The sequence below is a fragment of the Rhea americana genome, unplaced genomic scaffold (genome assembly GCF_003343005.1).
Source record: "Rhea americana isolate MKP2758 unplaced genomic scaffold, rheAme1 scaffold_1, whole genome shotgun sequence".
Taxonomy (NCBI): domain Eukaryota; kingdom Metazoa; phylum Chordata; class Aves; order Rheiformes; family Rheidae; genus Rhea; species Rhea americana.
The window spans coordinates 14,280,095-14,304,552 of NW_028185038.1; the positions used below are offsets into that span (position 1 = coordinate 14,280,095).

The 24,458-nt window shown below is 42.7% G+C and overlaps 1 protein-coding gene across 5 annotated transcripts in view; it reads right to left on the minus strand.

Moving 5' to 3' along the window:
- CELF2 (CUGBP Elav-like family member 2) overlaps positions 1-24,458 on the minus strand; it is a 326,855-nt gene that overhangs the window by 159,814 nt on the left and 142,583 nt on the right. Inside the window, exon 1 of one of the 5 annotated variants that reach the window (XM_085299465.1) lies at positions 16,419-16,452. The exons of the other annotated variants lie outside the window; for them this stretch is intronic. The gene's annotated coding sequence lies outside the window, so the exon portion shown is untranslated. Of the gene's footprint in view, positions 1-16,418; positions 16,453-24,458 lie in introns of those variants that run through there. 5 annotated transcript variants of the gene reach the window in all.

Sequence of the window (24,458 nt, forward strand, 5' to 3'; positions counted from 1 at the left end):
TAAATACATTTTATTCTGCTTATTGGTTCTACTTTCAAAAATCCCATTCTACTTTCTACATTGCAATAATGCTTTCTTCTTGCCATTAATATTGTGTTCAGTGAAATGCTAATATTTTTCAGTTCACTGTCTGAGGGAACTAAATCTACAGCAAGCTAATCTGCCATAAAGTCATGTTTTATACACATGACTACAAATTGAGTTTTACACTCCATGGAAAGCAATCTTCCATCTTTAAGGGTATCATGAGACACAGAATTAGATCTATTCTTCTGGCATTACTAAATCATAAGATGAAATATAATTTGACGTGCAAATGATATTGTAAACCCAAGGCAATGAAGCACTGAAAATGTTTTTAGTACTAACTTACTTGTTTTTGAAGTATTAAGAGACTTTTTGAGAAAATTAGCCTGTTTATAATGGAAACAGCATTACATAGACTTTTTTTCCCCCATAGGAGAGGTACTAGTCTGAAAATTGAGAGACTGTATATTTATTTCTGAATCGTGTGTCTAAATTTAACTACGTGTTTCTCTGTTTTCAGACTCGATGCATGAAAGCCAGGACTCCACCACGACTGCAAACTCTGCGTCGGACACTCGGAGGTTGGGTGTCAGTTAGAGCTGCTTGCTTGCACTGGTCAAGTTTCCAAACAATTTAAAAATAAACCAGATAATGGATTTTTTCGATTTACATCACCAACAGGTTTTGGGTTACCTCAGCTTGCAGAGGAAAGCATGTGAGCATTGACTCGGTACTTASGCAGACATTTTCACAGGTAAAATGAGAATACCTTAGGCAGCGGTGTTAAGTGCTGCCTTCTTGCAATACTAGATGGTGTCTCTTGGAAGATGGACATGATCACGCCAGCTACGCCCTGGCCATTTATTTCCTTGTATTTATAGTCCTGTCTCTGCAAGGCCTGGAGGGCCCTGATTTCCCCTCATAACCCTTTGTGTGCTTGGACCCAGAACACCTTCGCGCCTTCTTGYAGGGCTTTCCGCTCTCTCCACATCACCTCAACAGATGCAAACATCTCTCAGTAGGCTCATTCTGGCCTTGCTTAACTCCAGCCCTAAGCAATTTAAACCCTCATTTAAAAWTTCATTTTAAACCAACAGGTCACAACCACCTTTGGTACCACTACATCAGCCTAATAAGAAAAAAAGAAAAACGAGCTCATAGCTACCTAAGCAAGGACCGCTGCTTTCTAATGCCTTTTCCCAAAAGATGTGTAAAGGCATTAGAGTACCGGACACATGGCACTGTTGAAGGCAACAYAAATGTTGCTCTTCTGGAGTTACGTTGTCCAGGGCTCTCAGCAGCCCACTTGATTCTTCTCTTTCCAACCCAGATGACGTGCAAGGTGCATCAAGATCAACTTCTACTCTACCAGGTTGGCTTACTCGCCTGCCCCTGGCCTCTCCCATACATCAAGTGTCCACACTTGGAGCATGTCTATGGCACAGTCCACTGCCCAAAGGCAGTAATGTCTCCAGGAGGAGCAGCACTGTGCTGCCAACGCATTGCAAGCTGGCCTCCTCACTGGCCACACACTAACTTCCCCGTGTAGAGAAGCCCTTCATTGGACCCATCCTCCACCCCTCCTTCCAACTCTCTCCTCAAAATCTACTTTGAAAAAAGTCATTAACCCAAAATTTGCTGCACTGGGTAAAAGTAAGACTTTGCCACTCTTCAGTACATTGGGGGAAAAAAAAGCACCAGAGACACAAACAAGTTCATGTGACTTAGAACTGAGACTAGCCAGTGGCAGAAAAATTCAAYAAACAGGAAAATATTAAAATGTTTGATAATTCATTTAATGGTACAGCATATTATCCACCTGGTTAACCTCTTTTTGTTGGTGGCCAACTACAATGTCAATCATTTTCTGAAGAGGTGGCTTTTTGCATTAACTCCTAGACAAACCACCCTGGCATTTAGACCATTTTCCCTAAAAAGGGATCAGAATAGCCCCACTTCTGAAGGGGACTGAGAGTGGCACTATCTAAAGATGAGTCCAAGGGCGAAAATCAGACAAAACCTTTCTGGACCACAATCTGAACAGGTAAACTCAAGTTTACCTCCAACATGAGCCACCTGCTCTTTTGAAGAATCAGTTCACCAACTTGGCAGAGCAGCAGAAGAAAAGCCACAAGCGATGGCACATCACTGTGCATCCATCAGCATGCAAATTTCAAATTTTCAGAGTAGGAAATTACGGATGATGCCAATCACTACACTAGGTTCAGCTGCACACATTGGCATTCACACAGCTGTATTACRTGGTGTCCAAACCACGTAACGGAGAAGTGAAAGAGAAAATAACATTGCACACTGAGACAGAGAAGCACCTTATGGCAGAACAACGCTGCGTACCAACAGCTCTTTGATGTTTATATAATGTGCTTCTTCAAGAATAAGCAAGTTCATTCTTTCATTAAGAGTAACACTTTGAACTTAAAATAATTCCTTTCATCAAAAGACCGTGGAATACTTTACAAAGATGGCGAAGTATTATTAATATAGTTTTATAGAGGGGAGAAACTGAGGCCAAGGCAGATTAAGCGAGTTACTTGAATTTCTGTCTGTGGCTGGTAAAACGGCTAAGAATAGAACATATTTATCTGGATTCCAGAATTATTCTTCAAACTACTGGGCTGTGCTGATATCAAAGAAAATTTTCAAGCCAAAACATACTATATTGTTTAACACTAAGAAAGTTCTTTGCAAAAATCTGAAGAATATTTGGGTCTAAATACAAATGCCAAATGTTGAAATTTTCACACACRTCCCCTTTTAAAAACTGCTTAGAGGTAATACTCATTCTTCACCTCTCTGCCAGTGCAAGATAGTATGTTAGAGGATTGTGCTGCTTTGTGGATATGTACTGAATTCGCACGCAAAGACTTAAAGCAGCAGAATGGCTCAACCCATGCGCAAAACAGATCACTGGAAAAAAAAAAGAAGTGGATCCGAAGTTCAGGCTGTTCTTGTTTCAACTGTAAAAGATGATATACTTGTTCTCTTGTCTTTAGATTTTAAGGAAAAATACTTCCTAAATACTTGCTACAAAGAGGGGGTGAAGATGAAGAGGAAAYGCTCCCTAAAGCGATTCACTTGTTGCTCTCCTAAATCCTTTCCACTYGCACAGAATTGCTATTTTGGTGCCTCAGGTCACAGAACAAAATCTTGGAGTTTTGAAAGCATTTGGACACATGGGGGAGGAGGAAGGAAGGAGGGAGAACATGGGTTGCAGGCAAGGATCAGGGTAACCAAATCTCAGACTTTACAGCATGTAAGAGGAAGGATCATCAGCACTCACGGCGCTCTGCCCCGAGACCTCAAACGGCACAAATTAAGCATCAGGCTCACGCTGACTATGAAGGTGTGAAAGGCGCTGACCTGCTTCTATAAAAAAAGAGTACTTCTAGTTTCCTTTCCCCTCCCGCCTTACTTGCCCTTTTTAATACTGATTGCACTTGAAACAGAGTATTTATATATATTTTTAAAGTTAAGGTCTTAACACATGTACTCCTTCTCTTCGCACAATTAGTTTTAAGATACCCAATGTATTTCAACCAGTGAGCTGAAGCCCAGTCTGCAGTAATGTGGCAACTACAGCTATTAGAGCACCTTTGCTATTTATACTGAAAGAACTAGAGAGTCGTATAGAAAATGCGATGTCTTTCCCAGATCTATTTTAATGCACTAGCATATTTAAGTTGCAGTTGAGAAACCCTGATAGATAAGCAGAGTGCACAGCTGATTACAACTGTGCTCCTCTTTAGCTCTTTTCAGAGAAAGACTTTGGGAAAGGTACAAAAAAAGTTGCTGTAGCATAAATTATGAATACTAAATCATTTGGAATCCAGGATATTTCTCAGCTGCTTGTTTTCTCCTGCCTACACTCCTTAAACAGCATGCAYGAAGGCTGCAGCTGCAGGCTCCTTTATCTCTCCGGCCAAAACTCCTGGGAAGAAAATCCCATTTACTTCAAACTACAAATAAATGTATTCCTTGATTCAAACAGAGACATCATAATGTAGGGGAAGGGAAAAAAAATAAATAAATAAAAGGAAAAGATGCTACCTTCTTTCCATTACAGTCCCTGCCCCCCTCGTTTCTGTCCACTTCATTGCTATTCCAACCCATCCCTTTTCCATAAATATTTGTCTTGCATTTGTCAAGACTTATATTTAAAAATGAAATTCTCTTTGGCGTCTTACAGTATGGGAGGCTATTATATATACATTATCCTTATGTGCATGATTGGGGAGAATAGATGATTTGTGAAGTTATCTATTATGGGGAATAATCAAGATTAATGAGCCCTATGGCACTTGCTGAATGCCTCCAGAGATTTATTACTCAGGTTGTTCGTTTTTCTTGTTATGTTGGTGCTGTCAAGAGTCCTATAACAAATGCAAACACAGACGTGTATTAATTGCAAATGTGGAACAAGGCTACCGTGATGTTACTAACTACTTGCAACAGCATCTTCACTGCCAGTAAGATTTCTTATCTGGCAGGTTTCTGATCAACTCACCATCTATTTTGGTATAGAACACAATTTTAAAAAAGCTTAAAAAGATAAAGGCAGAGGAATTAAAGAAGGAAGGGAATTTTGTGCTCATCTTACTTTTACTAATGCAATGATTAACAGTTTCCTGGGAATTTCCAGAAAGGCTGTGCAGAAGACTGAAGCCCCCCCACCTTGTTTTACCACAGTACCTTTCAAAACAAAATAAAAAAAAAAATGCCAATAATTGTGGCATAAAATAGGTTTCCTATGAAACAGGTGAGCTCTACTTTACTTCTAAATGTATTTAGAGCTGCCACTATAACGTGCATCTGTCAAGACGATAATGCTGCTTTCCTGGGCTGAYGTTCCTGCCTCCCAGAGAGGTGTCAGCTGCCAGTGGACTCAACGGTATCAACAGAAGGATCATAGTGACCCTCAAGCCTATTAAGTTATTTATTAAAAGCTCAGTGTGCTCTGGGAATTTTAGGTAGTCACACTTCCCTGAATGATGGGGGRAAAAAAAGAATAAAAGAAAAAAGGAAAAGAGAAGTTCACAAAGGTTCTGTAAGCAATCTTTTCCTGTATTGTATCTCTTCACCAATGCCTCCACACTGACTACTGCTCTGGAGGCATCATGYTTAGCATACACCACTCATGCCAAGTGCATCAAATTGAACTACTTCAAAAATCCTTTAAAAAGGTCTTAAAACCCCCAGCAGTGTCAATGTTACCTCAAAAAAATCCCTGCACTGAATTTTTAAGTTCAAGATATGCAACACAGACGCATAATAATGACAAAGTCATTTAGATATGCAAAATAAATAGGTAGCATGTATATATTCAGTGTCCTCTCATAGAAGATCCCTGGGCCAGTTTTCTTCTTTGCAAACTGTGCTGTGCTGTGGACACCTTACGCTTTCTGACCTTCTCACCTGGGATTTACTCCAAGGCTGGTTCCCAACCCCTGGCTTTCACAGGTCTCTCTCTCATCTGAAGTCACACCAGAGAACATAAAGTCGCAGAGTTTTTACGTTCACATGTTTATACATAAAAACACATTTCTACCTCCCGGGCAGATGTTTTTCTGATTCACCATGCTGGCACAAACACAGAATGTGTGGGATGATACTAACAGCTCTGAACTATTAATATACAGGAGGGTATAATAATAATGTAGCAGTATACAGTGATACTCTCAAAATATATTGAGCTCTCCTGTCCTGAGAAAGCATGGTCTGCTGGAGCTTGCAAGGAACCACCTCATGGAAAAGAAATCCAACAAAAGCTATAATTTAACACATACATGGGGGTATAACTTCAAACTCAGGAAGCTCCATGCTACCGTTCAACAAAATCCAGGAAGGCCTATAGAAAAGGCAGCATCTTTGGAAACTTTCATCATTCTTTTATTTCCTGGTCCTTATGCATTTTCTGCAGGCTTTTGTCGAAGACAGGCTGCTAGGTTAGATGGACATTTATTCCGGTCCCACAAGGCTGTTCGTATGTTTTTACATAGCTAGTCTTGAAATTTATCCAAAGTTTATATAGCTAAAAAAACCTACATAATCCCCTTTTCTAGTCATATTCTAAGTTAAAAAGGATGCTGGCCTGTCTATTCAGCATCGCTGCTGGTGCTCTTCCAGAGCTGAACAAGAGCAAGGGCCTTCAGAGCTGACTGTCCCGATGGCTTTATATGGTTCCTCAAAAATTTGGACTGGAATTGTATTAAAGCTACATACTACAACGTCTCACATTAAATGTCAAAAAATTACAAAGGGAAGGAGGAGCTAGAAGCAAGAAGAGCTAAAGTGAAGAACTCCAACAGCAGAAGGAATCTGTACCTGTCAGCATTAATTAAAAATTTAGAAGCAAAGACAATATATAGAAATACTAAAAGTGTCAGAAACCACCAAATACTTGCGAACTTCTACAAGAAGCTCTGTCTCATCTAGAAAATAACTTCAGTACAAAAAGCTAAATCCCCCTCCGTAATACTCCACTCCCTACTTCCCCAACTCTCTATATTTAGAAGAAAAACACAAACTCTTTTTTGAATGAGGAGATCTTGTTCCATTTTTGAGAAGTCCAAAAGTATGATTCTGAGGTGCTGCGATAGCACAAACTGTAGTAAAGACCACCCAAAATGAGAAAAATGGGTCATAGCAATGCTACTTTGAAAGGACTAGAAAGGATGTTTCTTTCATTAAGTAACTACTTGCACCAGTTTTTCCTCTAAACACAAATTAAGTATGAGGGAACAGGGTCTTGCAAGGTTTAGAAATCCAAATTAAGAGACTCATCCCTGACTAGCAATCTGCTTATACTTCCCTCTTAACACTATGAAAGAAAAATGCAAAAACCTAGAGAAATAGGAGGAAATAATATCAAAGTCGTAAAAGTTTTTTTTTTTTAAATCTACACAGATAGTTGTGCACTTTTTGGTAGACTATTTTTTAAAAAGCAAATGCATTACAGAACAAGTAGAGAACACTGATGCAATTCTTTGCCTTTGCGCATTACTCTGCTTTACAAGGAAACAAGTTTTTTTATAGCTGCTACCCAAACTGGTAGGTGCTGCCTGAGGAACAAACACTTTGCTCATTTCCTTAAGTGTTAACCGTTTGCAAGAATAATTCCTATAACTTCAGACTGTCAGTTAACATGAGAAAGTTGTGATATCCCTGCTAAAACTGAGACAACCCTTTTTATTTGCACATGGCGCAGTGCTAGCGATTGGGGAGGAGTAGGGGGGGAGACAAACCAAAGTCTACAAAGAGGACCACAGTTCCTGAAGTTCACACAGGTGGACAATTAACACCAACTAATCTACTTTCCTTCTAAATATCCTTTTCCAAAGTCCTTTCAAACAGTCAGCAACATTAGATATTTCCAGACCCACCTTCGTTATGATAAATGGTAAGGGATTATCTTGCAAACGAAGAGCTTGGCTTTATCTTTTCCATAACCTCCCGGAAGGCATGGGAGGGTTCCCATTAGGTTGCTCTGAAGCCACCTCTTCTGTGCTGTACAAGCCCAGTTCTCACGCACTGGGCAATAACAGGAGGACAATAAACAACATAAATAAATTAAAATTAGAGTATCTTGGCAGAAGGAGAACAGTTTTGTCCATGTGGACAGTCAAGGAGTGGAACAGGTTGCCCCAAGAGGCAACGCAGTCTCTGTCTTTGGAGGTTTTCAAGACATGAATGGACCAAGCCCTCAGCTCATCCACTAATGAACAGACCTTTCTGGTGTGGTCTCGCAGGTGACCCTGCTTTGAGCAAGAGGGTGGAGTAGAGACCTTGTGAAGTCCCTTCCAATCTGAGTTATCCTATGATCCCGTTACTACTACAAGCAAGAGCACTTAGTAGTTCTTTACAAAAATGAGAATTGACTACGGAAAGCCAATAAGTCATCTAGAGAAGAAACTAAAATATCAGAGAGCATGAGAAAAAGTGAATTTTATTCCAGGGGCAGCATTAACCCGATCGCATGTACCACAACAGCAGCTCAGCCTTATGTGACAGCACAGAGAGTACCAAAGTCTTTTCTAATTCTAAACTGTGAAGCACCTAGCAGCTAGCGAAGAATAAATTTCATATCTCACGGAGGAAAAATACCAGCACAAAATCTGAGATTTCATTCATAAAACCTGTCCCACTTCACTACAAATGGCAGTTCGCAGCAAATAGGGATAGAGAATTTGCTCTTTGCACATGACAGCATACTGGATATGGAAACGAGCGATGGATATTTTATAATGTCTATTCTGATCAGATAAGTCACGAAGCTGATAACCTAGGCAGCCTAAAAAAAGTTGGCATTTGACTTCTCTGCACCTGAAGACAAAAGGAAAAACTATATTCAAGTTGTATCAGCTTGCAGACTCAGACCATACTTGAGACAGACAGAAGTTATTCCTGTGTTTTCCGTGACAGCTGGTATCATATATACATGACAAAAAAACGTAAAAGATAAAACTTGAAAACATGGTAACATATATTTGAAAAGTTACCACACAACAGGAATCCCTCCACCTTCTAGGATACGCAAATCAAACATTAAAGTGTAAAGCAGCAGGCATTCAGAGCTTCACCCACCGGTGGTGAAGTAATAGGGAAGCTTTCTACAGCCTTGAAGAGAAGTCCAGCAAGAGTAATACGGGGTTCGGCATAGGGTTTGAGTACCACAGAAGGCAGCCGTTCACAGACCTCCTAGTTTTATTTCCATAAAGGAAATTAATGGAGACAGGGAAAGGAAAAACTCCATGACTGAATGCTAAATCTGTAGTGTGGAACCACATCAAGCCCAAACAAAATTGATGACAGAGACCAAATTATAAACAACCTGAACAGAAGATGCTAGTTTGTAGCTGTCATCATCTCAACCAGTWAAACGGCAGAGGTTAAACTCCGCATTTGCAGAACCTTAAAAACAGGTAAGAAGGTCGAAATCCCACCAGACCATCCATTTAGGGATGCACTTCAAGATTCAAGAACCAACAGTGAATACCTCAAACTCAAATGAATCAATAGAGTCAAAAAGAAATACACAAATATCAGTTTTGATTTCCTCAATGAGATTTTCCAAAACTCAAATCAACACAATCCTCTCCATCTTTTTGACTATCCTCATCACTGCAACACATACCCTGTTACGGGATCATGCTGCTGCCAAAATGCATATAGGAAAATGTAAAATACGTGGCACTAAAAACACAGAAGGTCTGTTTGTGTCAGGAGCTGTGTGCCATTCCAGAGAAAGACAAAAAGATGACATGATAATGTGGATTATTGCATATTTAATGCAAAGCTTTCAAGTTCTGAAACTTGACATTTGTTCTAATGTTTGCAAGACCAAGTAGCGGTGCGGTCAGATGAGCAGTCACAGCCTTCAGTTCTGCAGGTTGGGCTAACTGCTGATGTTTGCTGACCCTTTAACAGCGCCTACTGAAGTCATATATAAATATTTTTATTTTACAGGTTAATGCAGTATACAGATGTGAGCAGCTAAAGACAGAGAAAACAGCCAGCCAACAGATGCAGGTGAACTTCACGCAGAACCCTAACTGCTTGCAAATATTCAGATCACAAGCAAAGGTCCCTCCGTCTTTGCTGTGCACATTAAAATAGATATTTCCATGACYGACTAGAAATTTAACTGCTTTCCAGAGATCAATTCCTGAAAGCATTATTGCACAAAGTAATATGGCTCAGAGATATCTGGTACTAATTTGGGGGGGGGAGAGGCTGTGCTTTCATTGTATATGTCCCAAAATTGCAGTTTTTAGATCAAACATCATCCTGATTGGAATACCACCTTATCTTTCAACTTTGCCTTCTGTCTCAAGGCATTTTGAACACTCAAGTAGCGAGAATCTTGATTCCACCATGAGACATAACCTACGGATGGGAAAATTAAGGCTCAGACTTATTTCACTGAGCTTCAGAGGYCAGCCTTAGTAACCCAGCCACCCATTCCTCCTTTTATAATCGAGAAAGAAAAGCCAGCGAGGAATTGCCCTGCCAAGGTTGCCCACCTCTCCCATGCCATCAGCAGGATTTTGAGCTATGTGACTCAGGTTCTGTGCGGCATTGGTGGCTTTAACCCTCTCTATTTTAAATACTCAGATGCCTCCGAGATCATCCACAAAGTTATCCCACCTACCTAAAATTTGGTCCCTGCAGGACTTTCTTCCCTGCTGTACACTGGGACAGAAAGACTCTGAAAGCCAGGGAGTGCAAAGAGAGCAAGGTCACTTGCAGATAGAGGAATAAAAGCAGGATTCGCCTCCTAGCCCTCTGTTTCAACAGCCAGATCATGTATTTTTTAAATCCTCTTTAGCTCCTATATTCATCTTCATGCCAAATGGTACCGTCTGACTGACATTTCTGACCTTTCCTGTACAGAAGGCGATACAGAGAGAAATGATGGGGACAGTCATTTCAGTACATGTTAAATTCCCAGTCTGGAAAATCTCAGCTGGAATTAAAATCCGACATCCAGATGAAGTCAGTTGAATAAAATTTTCAAAAAAGAACGAAGACCTAATAAACATCTATTGATAATCAGGCTCACTTGTTGGGAGCCCAAATTTTGCTATCWGATTTTGGCCATAAGTTGAAGGCAGTAAAAATAATTCTCAACTTTCTCAGCAGAATTTATGGTCTCTGGCACAATGTTGACAAAAAGAGATTTCTTCTGTCTTCCTGGTGGYTCTATAGGCTAAAGAAGAAAAATTCCTCAAAAATGTCTATCTACCACTGATGGATTGAAAAAAAAAATTGGGGGCAATGCAAACTGAAGAACACTGTAAAAGTGCTCTGTGGTCTTCAAAGGTCAGTTGAAAATTGGGAGCCAAGAGCTCTGAGCCTGGTGCACACAGGTCAGTCAGCGCTTTCAGCACTTAACAGGTATTTCTGGGGAGCTGCAGGAACCGCGTGACAAGACTGCACTCGGCACTATCCGTTTCATCAGGGAAAGGGCACAAAAATGTTTTTCGTCAAAGCCATTTCCTCTTTCTGCACTTGCTGCCGTGCCTGAAGCGCAGAAAGGAAGCGGGTTGCTGCAGCAGCTGCGAAATAACCTTAGGTCTTCAAGCCTGCAGCGCTACAAAATCTGCTAAAAGCATTAGTAAATAGCAGTGTTTTGGGGTGCTTCTTGGTCATTTTGTGGTTTGGGGGTTTTTTGCCTTTAGTTATAACATTTGACTCACACCTGCAGGCCGGGCTCCAGCTCGAACGCAACTCAGCCCGGTTTAGTGGGGTAACACACTCAGCTCTGCTATGTCTTCAAACGCTTGACAAACATGCCCCGCTCCCGGGTAAACCGAGGCGCGGATGGGGAGCGTGACGTAGGGAAGCTGTGGGTGAGGACGCGGTGGCAGAGTCCTTGCCRCTCACCCGCCAGCCTGAGCTCTCGGTGAAGCGCCCGGGACCCACACGCGTGCAGCAGCGGGACAGCTCTAACGCAGCTCTATTTTAGCGGAGCTGGGACAGAGCATCCGTCTCAGGGCAGAGTCCCAGCGCTGCCTAGCATCGGTTATCGCGGTCTTCCCCTCCATCATCACATCCGTTAAACATCTGCAATGCAATCCTCTCCCCCGCGCTCTGAACTCTCGCTGCAGAGAGGGCCTTCACTTCGCTCCTCTGCGGTGCCCAACACAACAGGACCTTGATCCCTCACCGGAACCCCTTCGAACCGTCAAGAAACAGCAGCAGCTTTCATCCGTTTTATCTGGTCCTAGCAACTGAAGCGTTCAAGTCTTTTTTTTTCTTTCTTTTTTTTTTCCTTTTTTTTTTTTTTTTTTTTTTTGCCAGCTCTGCCAACTAGATACTTCGTAAAGCGAAACAGAAGCTCTGCTTCCTTCAGGGCACCTGCTTTCAATTACAGGAAACATACGGCACCTTCAGATTTTCCGCTTTCAACATCTGTGCTTTGCAGGTACAAATTGTTGCATTCAAATTGCTGCTAAGCCTTGCAGGATGGTGCCTTGCTTTCAGGGCCATGCTCGAGAGACGCTGGAGGTGGACAGAAAGCAGAGGCATCTGCAAGCCTTGAATTTCTTTAGAAGGGGTCATCCTTCTGCTTACCAAAAGAATTGAACCCCAGGGGGAATTTCCCTAAACTTAAGATCACCAGCGTTCCTGCTGGGGGGAATCTCCACTGTGCGTTCCTCCCTCTCCTGTTCTCGCAGTCCTCACRATTTATTACACTTCACGCCAGAGAAAGTAAGAACATGGAAGAAATAAATTCTTAAGCTCAGATAAATCACACCTTAAAAGAAGAGAAAGGAGTTCTTAAGAAGAAAAAAAAAAGTATTTAGAAAAGGGAACTAGGAATCAACTTCTTTCGTTTAGGTAATGTCAGGAAAACGCCAAGAATCAGTGCCAACCTCCACCAGTCCCAAAGGCCATCAGTCTGTCCTCTTAAATCATACCATTTTATGCAAGCTTGTATCACCACAACCAGCAGAACATTAACAATCCACGTTGTCCCAAGCACTAGATTGCTTCGCTCAGCTTTTTAACTTGGATTCAGCTCTGGGTTTCCGTGCCTGTCTCCTACCATTTTAGTTCAGCAGACCGAAGCAGTAGGATTGGACCCAGACTCGTCTTTGCATTCCAAGCAGTCCACATCGCCTACATTTGGTCCAGGACTTTTTCTAATTTAATTATGTTTGCACTTGGATGTAAGTTAAGTCACAGCTCAACCATTAACTGTGCTCCGCTATGGCATTCGCCAGTGTGTATTTGATTTCGCTAACTGCACAACATTTGGCAGTGAGTTTTTGATAAGTGTGTGTTTGCAGATGTTCATGACAGACTAATAACGCCAAAAGAGGCTCCAGGAATGTTTTAAGTAAATATTATGTGAATATTTTCTCAACAGTGTCTGTCTACCAGCACCTTCAGAGCTGCATAAGCTTATCCAGAATACGTCTGCATTCTCTTTCCACTAACCAGCATRGCCCATACTGCTAAGCAAATTGTAATTTGACTTAAATACTATATAGGACATAATTACAGGACACGCGGTCATGAAGCTCCAAAGAGGCAGCAGTTTCTGCAAGCTTCTACTTGCCATGACTAGGTATTTCCTCATCARTCATAACAAAGAATGAGTAGATAGAGAATGAGAGATAGACCTGGGCTAGGACCTTCTAAAGGTATCGTAAGAAACTACATTGCTCTYCTCTGCTTGTCTTCTTCCTTTTCTATTATTCTTCACTATTTAGGCCTAAGAGTCACACAAGGATGGATCCTGGGAGTGTCTAGCTGCAAATAATTTGAACTTGCAAGATTTTCAGAGCAGGGACCTCCTTCTCCTGTTTTATGAGGTGGCAAAACATCAGTACAGTGAAGATGCTTGAGCTTGGTGGAGAGCAGATGTTAGGCATCTTAACTTTTTTCCTAGGAATTTATTGCATTGYCATCTTTTCGGCTGCTACCAGCAGACGGTTTAACAATTTGGAGTGATAGTCAAATTGAAAAGAATTTAGCAGTGCCCCTGACATTGCATTACACGGAAGAGAACTAATTAGGGCATTATCCTCTCTTCTGAAATACGAGAATCGAATTCCATGCTCAGCCATAGACTTCCCGTGGACATGTCTCATTTAGGGTGTAATAACAATACAATCTAAAGTACAGCAGACGCCTATGCAGACCATATATGAAATAAATTTAAGCTAAGCTAGTTACCAGTAACAGCTGTGAAAGCACAGGCTCTGAAACTCATCTGCCATAGACAAATCTCTAATCTCTTTGGCTCAGATTTATTAAATCTACGTGTCCAAGATTTCCTATTTAGTCAGCAAAGAGAAATAAGCAACTGGGAGGGTATCTAAGGGATTTTAGGGGGCCTGAAACAGGGGTAGCAATATCTTTGCATTGGCTATAGAGGCATCTTAGGGCAATTGTGAACAAGCAGTACCTAGCTGTAGAGGAAAACAGCTTTTTCACGGCAAGATTATGAAGACAAATAGAATGCATATGGCTTTGAAATTCATGGCAGCAATTATCTACTTCAGTTGGATCGACTTTTATATTTTCCATTGAGCTTGTCTGCTAGTAGTAAGCCAATGTGCATCTGCTCTGGGAAGGCCAAATTACTTCTTTTCTGTCTCAATAGTTTCCGGTTTTGACATGACATAAGACCAGGGAGGACCTCCTGGTGCCACCAAGCTCGGTCCTCAGCCAACACGGGTGAACCCAAACAATGATCTCACTCATCAAGTTCAAGCCTCGCAGCCCACTAAATACAGTACTGCCATCGCAGGCGGCGCTGTGCTGAGTCTCTGTGCAAGGCCTCGGACTGAGGTGCGTCAGTCTTGCCTCATCTTGCCTTGGCCAGCCTGGGGCTTCGTTTTAGTTGCTTTAGCTGTAACAGCAGTTTTCCTAATGACCAGGTGGCTATTGCCTAATTTGTTTTAAATTTTGCTTATCTTTGCATAATTCTGTGCTTTAACCATAATTCTGATACGGACAGTAGTAACAAGCAGTTGTTCTGGGTAGAATGAAGTATTTCTGATGCCAGTGCAATGGCATGGTGCAGAGGAGTATGGACATGAAGAGGGGACAGCGGGTGCAGCGTGGAGGAGCAGAGGGGCAGGATGCTGCGAGATGGGGCACAGAAGGACACCAGGACCCCGGGCTATATAAACACTCGCCCACAGCTGGATAAAGGAATGCAAGCCTGTGGTTTTAGGGATAAGAAAGTATAAGTACCCAAAATATCTAAGACATTGAAAGTGCAAGGAATTTGAGCGTAACGTGGAGTTGCAATGCAGGGGAGAAAAAGCAGGGTGTAATATTACTTTATATTGAAAAACACACAAAAATAGCGACATGCAGACCCCAGAGTGAGGAGGAAAAAATCGTCAGTATCACACTGCTCCTGGGCAGCAAGAGGAAGGAGAAACCCCCACCATCCACATACTCCTCCGTGCAACGGCCTGGGGACACTGACAACTTGCCAAAACAGCTCCTAGCACCAAAAATTAAAGCTAACGGCCTCAGGACCGGCAGGGCYGGGCACAGGCTGAGCGAACCCCCAGAGAAAGGAGTAAATGCTAGGAAATAATTTTAACCAYATTATTATTGAGGCTTTTTTCCCCCCACCATCCTGCTCTTTCTTTTCCTTTAAAAAGCAGATCTGGATTAATAATAACGATTTGATTAAACTGTTAAAGATTTCAATGAGACTAACAATAAATTTTTGCCTTGACACAGCGGGGCCGTTTTTTTTCCGGCCCGTAACGATTCCTCGAGGGTAACGAAGTTCGGCACCGAAGCCGGTTGCGCCTCCCGCCTTCGCTCCTCCGGCGAGGAGCCAGCCCAAACCCTCGCGGCCCCCCAGCCTCACGCTACAGGGGAGACGCGCTGCCCCCTCCACCTTTTCTCACCGCGGAAACCCCAGCCCAGAAACAGAGATTATTCAGGACGTTCGCAGTGACCTTATCCCTCGGTTAAAAGGCAAAAGCACAAACAYGACGGGTTTTGCTAACTAACTGCAAACATCCGAGCTCGCTGGAGTAGTTTCTGAGCAGTGACAAAGCAAGCGGTAATAATATAACAATCATGATAATAYGTTAATAGATTTAATTGAAGTAATTTCTGCAGACAATAAGAATTATACCCTAACGCGTTAATTAATGTGATTAAGAAATGTTGCAAAAATGAATCTGTAAAATGATATAAGGCGATATCAAAAAAAAAACTAGGCATGTTTTTACAGGGGATGAGTCTTTGGAGCTCTCCTCGGGGTGAGATTTATGGACATGAAGTCACTCGGCAAGGTAAAGAGCCACTTTCATTTTAGCTGCAACAGACATTAACTCTGCACCCTGATTTCCGCTTAATTAAACCTCCAACTGCAACCAGTCAAAAAACAAACCGAAAAGATGATGTGCATTCATTGAGGCCTATGTAATTTCAGGCTCATCTTACATCTACAGAGGTCTACCTAAAACACTGTCAATTCAAAAAAAATAAATAAAAGCAAACGTCCCCCTCCCGCTCTCGCCTGCCAGCCCCGCCAGCAAGTTCCCTGCTAACCGTGGCAGCCTCAAAGCCAAACAGCGCGAACGCAGCCTGGAGGAGGAAAATACGAAAAAAAAGAAAAAAAAGAATTGCAAAAGTGGAAGACTAAATAAGACACCTTCCTTCGTTGGCGAGCCCGAGGAGGCGCGGAGGATCGCAGCGGCGCCGGCGAGGAAGCGAAACCGGAGCGYGCGCGGGGCCCCGAGAGCGGAGGAAAGCGAGCGGCGCGCCGTGCCCACGTGCCGCCTCCCCGACGGTAAATAAATGGATAAATAAGCGAGCGCGCCGATTCGTAGAGAAGCCCTGAGGAAGGAGACGGAGAGGGGAGGAGGAAAGCGTGGAAATACCTCGGCCGCGGAGAGGACGGCTGCTGCTCGAGGAGCGGGCTCCTGCCGCCGGCGCCGCTTCCTCCGCGGCTTCGCGGCGCAGGAAGCGCTGGCCCGAAACGGCCCGCTCACGGGCTTTTCCCTTCGCAAACTTCCAGCAAAGTAAAAAACAGACATCCGCACAACGGCGACGACGACGACAAAAAAAACCCCAAAACCAAAAAAAAAAAACAGGATCCGGCTCTGAACGAATAAATTGCACAAGGTCCAATTTGCAAGACAGACTATTAATGTATTTTTAACGGCTGAACCAAGGGAAGGTCATTACCCAGTGCTTTAATTCCAGGACATTAGCGCTGCATTTATACATTAGCAGTTAATGTGATAGTGTCAAATTCTCCACTGGTTGTGGCGTTGTAATAATAAAGGCTGTATTAGCRTATTTTGGAGGGGGGAAAAAAAAAACTAAACTAAAAACCCCCAAAACCAACCGTTGGGAAGATGTTTATCTTGCTCTGTCAGTTTTGCATGCAACATCAAATCTATAATGGAAAGTCAATACATGGGGGGAAAAACGTAAAGCTTTGGTAAAGTGCCCCAAAGCAGATTTTTTTTTCTATTTATTATTTTGGACAGGGCAGCGGCTCCAGACCCGGAGCCTCGAACACGATTGTCTCCCTGAAAACTGGGCTCACACAAGAGCACATCGTCCTGGTATTATCCTTTTTTTGTAAAGCTTAAAGCAGTTTAAAGGGGAAAAAAACAACAAAAAATAACCGCTACCACCAACAAAAAACCCTCCAATACCCTTTTTTTAAAAAAATTAAAGTTTATATTAGATTTCACATTATTTGCTTGCTGCATTTCCTTTTGAAAATTGCTTTACTTTCAGTAAACTAACAGATCATAACAGGTTTCAAACACTTCCGCATCTCTTATCATTATTCATAACCACCTCTTTTCTGTTTTTTCCCCCCCCTTTTTACTTTTTTAAGCTTCCTTTTGAGAGGCAGGTGCTCATAGACTTAGAATATTAAAACAAAGCTGTATGTGGGTTAGGAGGATATTTTGGAGTTTCTGATCGGCRTATCTGTATAGCTGAATGGAGCAGTTCAATGATTTCTTACTTGTAACAGAGCTACGGTGCAGCCCTCCCCTTTTGGCCTCCGAACCCCTGTCCCTCATCACACGTAGGGGGATTGCACTGATGCTCTCRTCTGAAAAAGTCTGCAATCTTACGCTTAAAAAAAAATAAGAAAAGGACAAAAAGGCAAAAAAAAAAAAAGGCACTTTGCATCAGTAAAGCAGCAGCTGACATGGTGCTCACTGAACTATTAGCTAAGCATGCAAACGGGCAGCGCATAGAAAGAGACCTTCTTTTGGGACAATTCATGCAGTTATGAATATGTAAGGCACGTTCTCATATTCCGCTTTGACCTCCATACACTGAAATGCTGACAAGGGCACGCACGCTCCGACGAAAAGCCAGGCTTTGGGTGCAAACCTCCCCCGCCCCGCAAAAGGAAAAGAAAAACCCCGCGCAAGTCAAAATCAAAACCGAAAGAGGACAATTCGGCCGTTACAGCACGTGAAATTCTCAGGCTGCTGGAAAAAGTAACTTTGCAGCCCACAGGGTTACAAGGAAAGGGAAAAAAGGAAAAAAAAAAAAAAAAGAAAAAAAGAAACAAGAAACAAGAAAGTATCCTAATTGCTTATAATTTTCCTTTTAGGTTTTTAAGTTCTGTTATTTCGTGGAAACCTTAGCGCTTTTCAATCAACTTCAATTCTTTTAAAGGCGAGAGAATCTTTTTAATCCCCTGAGGTTCACAGTGCCTTTCAGTTTTGTGGCTTGTTTTCTTGCACTCTGTAGGGAGGAGAAACACTTCAATTTGCAGGAAAACGCAAGTGGAAGTTTGGCGATTTACTCACTGCAAGCTCGCCAACGCAACGCCACGCGTAGCGACGAGAGCCAACCTCTGCCCTAGTTTGCAAAGAGGAAAGTGGACGTTATATAGAAAATGTGCACGTATTTTGCTCGGATTAGCTCATAAGCACTCAGCTTCAAGGAAATGCAGAGTTTCCCCCACCTCCAAATAAAATAAATTAAAATAGAGCATTGAGGCTGCTGCAATGGGGCCCCCAGAACATCTACGTGACCATCAAGGAAGCACCTGGACAACAGGACATGCTACGCCCAAGGGGGGATCCTCACCACGAGGTTTCTCCAGTGCGAGATAGCAGCGATAATTAAAACTACATGAAGGAAAACACCAAACACAAGAGCCCAATGCGGAGGAAGGGAAAAAAAACATACACCAGTGCCTCCGGGCCACTTCCAAACCCAGCAGCCCAAAGCCAGTCCTGGCTCCTCTTGCTCTAAAAGCTTCGTATCAGTTATATATATATTTTTGAACTGGGGTGCGTGGAAGCTACTTGCTCTATTTCATGGCATCCGTCACTTCCTGCAGCACTGGAAAAACAACATATATATTTCTATGGAGTTGATTAAATAACATCCTACTCCTTTTCCCCAACCATCTGTAAGACCRGGAAACATTAAAAGCTGCAGCACTTTTTAAAGTACGAAAACTGAGAAAAATGCATGCTTTGGTGTGGCCTTTAAAGACTGTATTTAACATTTTTAAGTGCTCTGAGATGGATTTGCGAAGAACAGAGACCTGAACGCTTTCTCTGTGGAATGAGGTTGGTAATTCTTCCAAACAACCGGCAAATTACTTATGGGACACACAGATCAACCCTAATAAAAGCAAAACATTAACAAAACCTTACGAAAATGCTGTATTTGGGATGTTTACTTCTACCTCAAGCCTTTAAAAGCAGAACTTTAACATCAAGAGTCCTGAAGTCTACAAAATATTCCCATTTCCAGCCCAAGACATGTGAAGATTAATAAAAGAAAGGAAAAACATAACATTTCTTCTCTTAATTAGGGTGTTTATGCAAGTGAAATGGATACACAGCTGACAGCACATATCAAACTCACTTTTTTCTTGAGTCTCCTAACTGTTTTCTTTTTCTAAGCCTAAGATCTTAGTGAAATGATTAAGGGAAAATACATTCTCTCTCTCTCTCTCTACGTATGTATTTGTGTGTATATGTATATGTGTGTGTATATATATATATATATGTATGTGTGTGTGTATATATATATATATACACACACACACACACACACACACACACACACACATATATATGGTTTTAAATGATGAGGCCTAGAAAGGAAGATTTACATTCATACTGTGGCTTGAATTCAAAAGCTCAGAAACATGAAAGCAACTCAAAATTCAAACTGATTATATTTTTAACACCTTGTTACTCAGCTGGATGATTTTCTTCGGCGCCTAGCAATTCCTGGGGCACAATATCCAGGACACGGTGTCACTTCAATACTGAACAATGAAACCTGAAGTTTCGAACGCTCAGCTCTGAATTTCTGAAATTTCAAGGCTGTATTGCCTAAAGGCAATATATCTTAATTAGGGATAGCTTTATCGGCAGGAAAAAAAAATAAAAAAAAAAATAAAAGTTGCATTTGGAAGGCAAATGAGACTTGGGGGGGCGGGGAGGGCGAAGGGATGTTTGCAAGGCGACCGCGTTGGTCCTCCGCGGCAACGCGAGCGCCGTCTAGCTCGCCCCGAGCCGAGCCGGACCCGCGGAGCAGGCGCGGGACCTCCRCCGTCAACCCCTCGGTCCCCAACGCAACTTAATTTTGGCCTGCCAAAACCTCCCACTCTTCCACGATAGAAAAATAGCAGCATAACATTTAACACCTTGATTTTTGTTTTCTTTTTTTCTTTTTTTCCCCAACAATAAAGTTTTGCACTTCCAAAAAACAGCCRGCGTAACGCTGCTTCAGAAAGCGCGAGGGAGTAACGAGCGGTATCCTTCCAGGCAGCCCGGTAATAAGTTACACCCAGAATCCTATTTAGAAGTTTACATAATTCACAGTTTCTCTGGTTACATACGCTGCAAAGTATGACATCCAGCTGGGAAAGTTGGGCCACTTTTTCGTCTCGTGGCAGTTACTTGCTTTATATCGTCCCAAAAAAGAAGGAAAAAAAAAAAACTACTATAATGCAGCTATCGCAATTTCTTCATGTCACACTTAGGCATACATGCAAAATACTTGCTGCCACTCAAAAAGAAAAAAAATAAAGTTGCCTGAAACGTAAACTAGGCAGCGCAAATGTAATTTCCAAGAACTCCGAAGGAGAGAGCAACAAACAAATACGCTTAAATCCCACGTCAGCTATTCTAAGGGTGCAGTTTTTCAGATGAGTGGAATTTAATCCTAAGAGGCTGCCAAAAAAACAGGCCAACATCCCACGAGTCAACATTACAGCATTTTAAAACACAAGCACRCAGAGGCGTTACAGATAACACGTGCACTTTGCAAACACGAGCAAAATCAATCCGAATCAAAACGCAACCGCTCCGGGATGACGGGCTGCGCCGCGTTGCTCCTCTCGCACCCTCGATTCCGCTCGTCCGGATTTACACACGCACCAGTACACTACCGAGGCAGCTAAAACTGAATACATGCAATTTCTTCCTCCCCAAAACGTAATGGCCTTTAGCAGTCATTTTATTGTGACGGAAGATATTAACACCCAGTTCTGCTCCTAACTCCAGGTGGCAACGGAAGTGGATCAACTGATCACTTACAAAAAAAGCAATAAAAAGCAGTTTTGCTTGGTGCTGAGGGCAAATCACACCCCTAAAATCCTCACTGGGTCTTTCCTTATTCTCAGTAGAAACCCATTCGTGCCTAGGCATTACACAAATAGCTATTAAGTTGGATGCRTGGCACAGAGTAAATAAAAATGCACCATTTGAGCAGCCACGAGGAGAGGCCATGCAACAAATTCCCGGTCGGGATGCGCCCGAACCACGCTGCTCTGCAACCAGCGCAGCAAATGCTCTCAGGAGGGTCTCACTGCCCACCAAGTAAGACACGACAGCGGAAGAAGTCAATGGAGAAAATATATATATACATATATATATATATATATATATACACACACACACACACACATATATATATGCACATCCCAAGAGTTACCTAGTGTTTATGCTGGATTTTTCATGCCTAGCTCTCAAAGCATGTTACAAGTGTGACTGACCTGTCATCTCTAAACGGAGGAAATGAGGTTAACTAAGGTAACCTGCTTTTGACACGTGCTGTATTAACARCCGGTAATATTGCCTTGGGGAAAAGTAAAAGAGATATCCACAGGGCTAGGGGGAGTCTAATTAATTAGTGGGGTCTGCGGCCGTTCATTTAAAACATGCCTTTGCTCGTACTGAGCTGGCCAAGACGCAGYGCTGCTGCGGATTGTATTTGGATACGCAGAAAAATGTTGCAAACATAAAAGGACGTGCAATCTTTTGGATCGAAACAAAGTCTCAGAATAATTTCTCAATTTAATGATTTATTTTGGGGAAGTACCAGTCACTAGGATTCTTAAACACTAAAAAAATATTTTGCTTTGACACCTACAGGAGTGCTCTGAGTAAGTAGCTGGGTAAGTTATGTTTTGCTCTAGAAAAAAAAAAATCTTGAGAAGCAGTAGAAAATATTGTAATGCATGCAGATTAGYGGGCTAGAAATACACTTTGCTCTATCCTTATCTTGAATGTTTTTTCAGATAAGCCTAGAGCTTTAGGCTCTAGGGGCTACAACCTTGCAGCAGCACTAACTTAAAGCTGGAGCTGCCCTAGCAGACTGCCAGTTCTGCGCCCCGTTTTGGCCGAGGACTCGAGCTGCGCTGCGGCACCCTCGCAGGGCAGCCGCAGAGCCCGAAGGAGCGCGTTCTCCTTTAAATTAGGCATAGGCATCATTTCTTAAAATAAAAAAAAAATTATAAATTACTTAGCTCTCCAAGAGCCAAATTCCCAGGACAGCAACAGGAATTATAGCCATGCTAGCAGTAAAGGAGAAAAGACTTCGCCGGAGTTGGCATAACATAGCGCATCGGCGAGAAGCTGCTCCAGGGAACGCTGCTGACGCCCTCTCTGTGCAAGCTCGCTGGATGCCACTCTCCCTGCAGCCCACTTTTTAGGAAATTACACAAATTTAATCATTTGAGCATGGGATTCTGCTCATCCGAAAGCTTTTCTTTTCTTTTTTTTGTGCCCACCTAGAGGACACAATCCCCAATTGCATCTAGAAAATCTCAATTGAACTATTTTCCTGGCTAATATGGTCTCTCTCAGCAAAGAAAGAAAACACTCTTCCAGATCGCTTTAGCTCTAGAAATTACTCTGCACTCAACAAACAGCAAATCCCAGGGGGTAAGACAACATTTGGAACAGTTCCTTAGACCTGACTAAGGAAGAGGTCCTGCAGGAGGCTTTGACTATTGGTAACAAACAAAAAACCCTGAAATCTTTTGTTCCCTTACAGTTTCCCTTCTCTTCTCTTCTTCCTTCTCCCTCTTGAACCAATTTCTAGTTTTTAAAAGCCTCTGCGAAGAGGTGGACACGAAGGCATCAGGCTACACCTTGCTACAGCGGCCGGGTGGCTCCTTAAGCATCCCTGAAGGCATCGTTCGAAGCGTTAGGGCACATCCAAGGCAGTGCTGCCCCTTACCCCTGCGCTCTGAGCACTAGCTTCAGCATCTAAAAAACACACAACCCCTTATCCCAYATACTTTTAATTGACTGCTGTTGCAGAAACCTCTCCCAGCCTGGGAGCTCATGCTCCGCTCCCACTCTGCAAATCCATCACCAGTGCGCTAGGGCGGTCCCAACTCCCACATTCCTTCTTGGTTTTTGGATTTTGCATTTTTTTCCTTCTTTTTTTTTCCCAGAACTTCCCTCAAAGCCCCCTTCGAGAAGGCCTTAGGTTTGCCACGAGAAGCACGGTGTGTTTGGCCATTAACACAGATCACTTTTGCAAGAAACTGCTTGGGAGCAGCAATRCAAAGGAAGAGCCTGTGGGATTTTGCCTGAGATTTGATTTTTGCCTTGTCARGTTTTGCTCATTTGCTTCAGACCACCCCATAGCAGTTGCATGCCCCCAAAGGAGGCTTTTTTCCACCCATCTGCTGTTAGTGTCTCTGACATTGCCCTTTTTTGCACCCTCAAACCCACGCCGAACACCGGTTCCTCACTACCCACCAGCTTCCTTGTGYATCGCTCGCCTTTTGCATCACTCCCTCCTCCTTTCCGCCCATCCGTTTCCGTATTTCTTTCCTCAGACTCCGCAAACTAGTCCTTTTGGAGGGCAACGCCTCCCTGACGACACGAAAATCCCTCCCCGAAGCGCGGCGGCTGAATCGCTTGCAAGAAATTGGTCGTGCAGTGCAATGCGCAATCGCCAACTGCGCCTCTCCGCACCTGCGCGGCCGTTCCCGAAGCCCCGAGTCACCTACCCGGGAGCAGAGTCACCCCGGGCTTCAGCTGGGAGCGACGGCGAGGGAGGCAGAAACACCTCCGGAGGATAATTCTGAGCACCTAAGATTTAATGTAATAGAACTATTAATAATATATAAGAGAAGAATTATCCAGAGCTTTTTCGTCAAAAAAATCTACAGCCCAAGTCCCATCGGAATTAAACAGGGATTTTTTTTCCCCTGTTCGCTGGGACATGAATTAGTACCAAGTGCRTAACCTACATTCCCAGCTGAACGTGCAGTGTTGCATCCAGCCCTTGCTTTATATTTTAGTTCCTTATTCCAAGCGTAACCGTCGTAAGCTTGCCCTGAAACATGCGTGTCATTTGTCAACGCTTGCCCGTCGTGTCAACTGTCAACGCTTTTCCCTCCTCCTCCTTCTTTTTGTTCCGTTATTCCCAGTCATTAACTCGATCTCCAATTTTAGTATTTACAGTGCCAAGTCAGACGGATAGCTTGTTTGCAGCGCAAGCACCCAAACTGCATTTGCTGGCGTCTCTGTACAGCTTCTCTTTTTAAACACTAGACTGAATTCTGCCTCCTTAAGTGTGGAGATAGCAGGGACTTATATCATTAAAATATATCCAAAAAAAAAAAAAAAAAAAAAAAAAAAAAAAAAAAAAAAAGGCGTCCAAATTTG